The 4095-nt window shown below is 38.3% G+C and overlaps 1 protein-coding gene across 2 annotated transcripts in view; it reads right to left on the reverse strand.

Moving 5' to 3' along the window:
* LOC105569982 (mucin-5AC) overlaps positions 1–4095 on the reverse strand; it is a 53999-nt gene that overhangs the window by 17185 nt on the left and 32719 nt on the right. The gene's annotated exons all lie outside the window — the stretch shown is intronic.

The following is a 4095-nucleotide window of genomic DNA, read 5'->3' on the forward strand; positions in this document are numbered from 1 at the left end:
ACGAGTATGTGCTCTCTCGCAATACTATGGTAAGACGTTATGTTATCAATAACGATTACATTGTATTTTCAACTTATCAGCCGTTCCATGTTGTATGAAAAGATAAAGTGAGGAGTGAAAAACAATTATTTTTATCACCTTCTTTCCGGTGACGGCTCCTATTGCCCCCATAGCTTTTATTTTTATTATATTTTAATTATTTTTAGCTTGTCTCTAAAGTAAAAAGTTTTTATTCCACTGATTAACATCAAATTTGAAGAGATCAAGAACTCGATCAATATTAATTAATTAATTAAGCTTAACGTTATGTTGAAAAATATATAGACAATTTAATTAATAGTTAATATTATTTGAAAAAATAAATAAGCATTAAAAATATATTTCATTAAATAATTATTTATTCTGTTAATTAATTTTTTTAATTATTACTTTTCACGTAAATATTTTTTGTAGCTGCAATTAACTTTTAAACTGAAAAGCGCAACAAATCCTTGTTTGTAGTTTTAACTTGTTAATTTTTATTTTATGGAAAAATGAATCTTTAAAGAAAGTGAACCATTAACATTGTTAATTAATTAACTGCGTACAATAAAGCGTAAAGTTGATAATGATACTAATATTAATGGTTTTAACAAGAATTAGTTTTGAAAAAGTAATTTAAATATGTGTCAACGATATCGCTTTCAATGTGCGAGTAAGACACCTTATGCAGGAGAATCTCTCTCATTTACTTCCAGAGTTGCCGTGAGCGCGCGACCAGGAGTCAATCTAGAGCTTATTAACGTCCAAGAAATAGCTTCCGATTAACGCGGGATTATAGGAAATGTAAAATTATTCTCCATAATTTTGCTTTCTTTCTGTCACCACAATCGCCACAATGGTTTTACCGCCTACGGTTTTCGTTACGGAGAATCCTCGTAATTACCGTGGAAATCGTCAGATGGGCATCTCATTTCCAATGCAATTTAAGCAAAGTACAACGACACGATCACGACGGGCACTGTAATGACGCACTTTCACCGACCAAAAGCTAATCTTCTCTCTTTTGGTCCTTAAACATCTATATCTATTCGGGGAGGTATTTCCGAGCCCCATTAACGGGCACCGTTGGAATTCTGCGGAAATCGTAGCAAATCAATCAAATTCCCTGGGCAGGAAACCCCAGGGGAGACTCGACGAGCTGCATTAGGGAACAAGAGAAAATTGAAGCGATGTAGGGCAACAACCGGTCAGCCTTTACTCCAACTTGCCATTCATGAGAGTCTACGAGAGTGTAAAGGGTGTGACCCCATACAGACGCTCATGGGAGTAAGAGTGTACAGGTTCTTAGAATGATAATTTTTATGCCACAGACGCGCGCATGCAGTCTACTTATAACAGAGTTCACGTTCATGTGTAAATTGATATATACATATGGAAATGCAGATCTGTATTAATGCATCGCGCTCTCGAAGGCATTTCAGAGACCTTGTTACCATAATAGAGCGCTTCCAGATGCACGAGCGGAAGGCAGATGAATAAAATGTCAATAACGAAATTTCATACTGCGTTAATGACATTCTTATTTATTTAAAAAAATATATATCAAATCGTCAGAATACAGAGGAAACTCCCCTATTATGAGACAGGCTCCTAATACGGGCTAGCGGAGTTCCTGCTAAAATAATAGTCATCATCTGTTGGTTCCATTATAAATTTATTCCCCTTGGGGTGAAATCGGTTTAGTGAAAAATTGATTGTTAAATCGTGAAATTGTTGCGAAAAAAGGTTTGCGACTGAATTTGGACGTTGAAAACCTGCTGTCTCATATTAGAATCCTTTCTCATAATAGAGGACTTTCCTCTATATGACGTAAAATAAAACCGTCATGTCGAGGTGGGACGTTGTAGCTTTGAATTGCCTATCCGAAATACACGGAGTCGCGTTAGTCTACTGCCAGTAATTGTAGCGGGCGATATTTTTCAATGATTTATGGCGAACATCGCTGACAGAGCGCGCGGAATAACCGTAACCGGTAACATATCGAAAGTACGTCGGAACGTACGTTATCCAAGCGTCTCGTAAAGTCGCGATATCCGGTTGGTACACAGGCTGCACATAAGCGATCGCATACGTAACGCCGCCGGGGATCTTCTTCCTAGGAAGCACGCACGACATCAGTCAGCAGTAGCGCGCGAATGAAAGTTTTTACTTTCGTTCGACGATATTAACGAGCCCGCGAGAGCATCGTGCGAGATACGCCAAGTCGAACGGGATGCACCGTTATAAAATCCGCTTTCCGGCGAGAGAAGTTGGCGCGAGATAGAAGGAAAAGCAGACGCTCTTTTACGCGCGCGCGTGTGTGTACACATATATATATATATATATATATATATATATATATTTCTTTCACGCGCGACTCTTTTAAGACTTCCCTTTCAGGGAATGGATATGGGGGCGATTAATGGACCCCTTACGCGCAAGAAAGTGAGAAATGCACAATTGCCGACGAAGTCTCTGAAACTGTCTCTACAGCCGCCGGCATTCGCATGCGAGCGACTCAACACCGTCCATCATGTCTACGCGTTATCTCCTCACGTCATTTTTCGAGACTTTTTTCAGTCCGCGTATCCTTGTTCATCAATAATTAATTTCATTCAACCGTTACTAACTTCGCAGAATTAATAGAATATGAATTGAATTAAGAGGGATTAGGAAATCGGGTGAAAGAATATTAGAATTGAGCGTCTAATTTGAAGACAAGATTAAAGTCCTACATAATTACTGGGCTAATTTCTAGATGGAGAATTGAAATAATAAATAATAAATTGAGGCGATAATTAGTAATTTGCGGATGTAATAAAAGAGATTGTCAATTTTCACATTTCTAGTACGAATTTTCTATTTAAATTAAGTATCAGTGCAATCAATGCTTCAAAGCTGTAATTAATAATATAAGTTCGAAATACCGATTCTGGGAAATACCGAGTTCCAAACAGATATTATTACAACGAAGACTTAAAGGCAAAAGCCTTTCATGAATGTGCCTTGAATTAAAAATTCATAAAATTATTTCTAACGCTGATATTTTATTCGGATCGTTACATATTATTCAATACCGCGGTGAATTCGTCGCCGTTTTATTAAAAAATTACAAGGCTCCTCCAATATCCCCGCCTCGATACCCGTCACGTAGCGATGAAATTGGCATAAAATTGCCACGTAAGCGGAAGAAACGTCGCAGTTATTGTCGGCCACCAGTTGTTGACCTTTAAATATGAAAAGCCTCTAGTACGGTATGCCTCGCTCAACTTTCACCTTTTCGCGTTTAAACGGAGACGAGCCAGCTCGTGCGCGAGCGCGGAGATCATCCTTGAGAACGATCCTTGCCGTGAGCGAAAACGCTTTCGTGTTTTCCAGCGCAAGTCGTGCTCGCTGCCCGGCCGTATTTCGCCGAATAACTGAAATATCAACATAGAGATCATAGCCATTTTGCGCAGGACTACGAAGCGTACAAACTCTGTCACGCGAACGCCTGCATTTGACATCCGTGCGTTCATTCACTAGTGAATCGATAAAATAACAGCATAAAAGTCTCGTGTGAGAGCACATGGGAGGACTTTGTTCGTCGCAATGGTAAAAAAGATATGATTGACACGTCTCTGCGTCAATTACCGCTCTGTTGTGTACGAAACAAAAAGTTACGTAATGGGATAAAAAAAATACGATAAAAAAGTAAATTGTTATTAAGAAGACTTTTTTTGTAAACCAAGTCCCACTTTCTGGCTGTATGCTAAAGTGTAATAAAGATGATGATGAAATTGTTATTAAGTGATAATACACCTTCTTTCACCCGGGTCCCCTTCTGGGGACCGTGCAACATACACGTGTAATGCATTAATCAAAATATCCAATAATTAAATAATAATATGCAATTAGCGGAAAGAGATAATGATCGGGTGATGCGGTCGGAACCATCATTCCGACGACTAAATTATTGATGAAAATTAATTAACTAATTATTAATGAAAAGTGAACGAAATTAAAGAGACATTTACACGCTAGATTATCCCGACAAAATATATAAAGCACGTTATGCACTTTCACGCCTTTGCC

This window comes from Vollenhovia emeryi, unplaced genomic scaffold (genome assembly GCF_000949405.1).
Source record: "Vollenhovia emeryi isolate VEMERY1.0 unplaced genomic scaffold, V.emery_V1.0 DF939122.1, whole genome shotgun sequence".
NCBI classification, from domain to species: Eukaryota; Metazoa; Arthropoda; class Insecta; order Hymenoptera; family Formicidae; genus Vollenhovia; species Vollenhovia emeryi.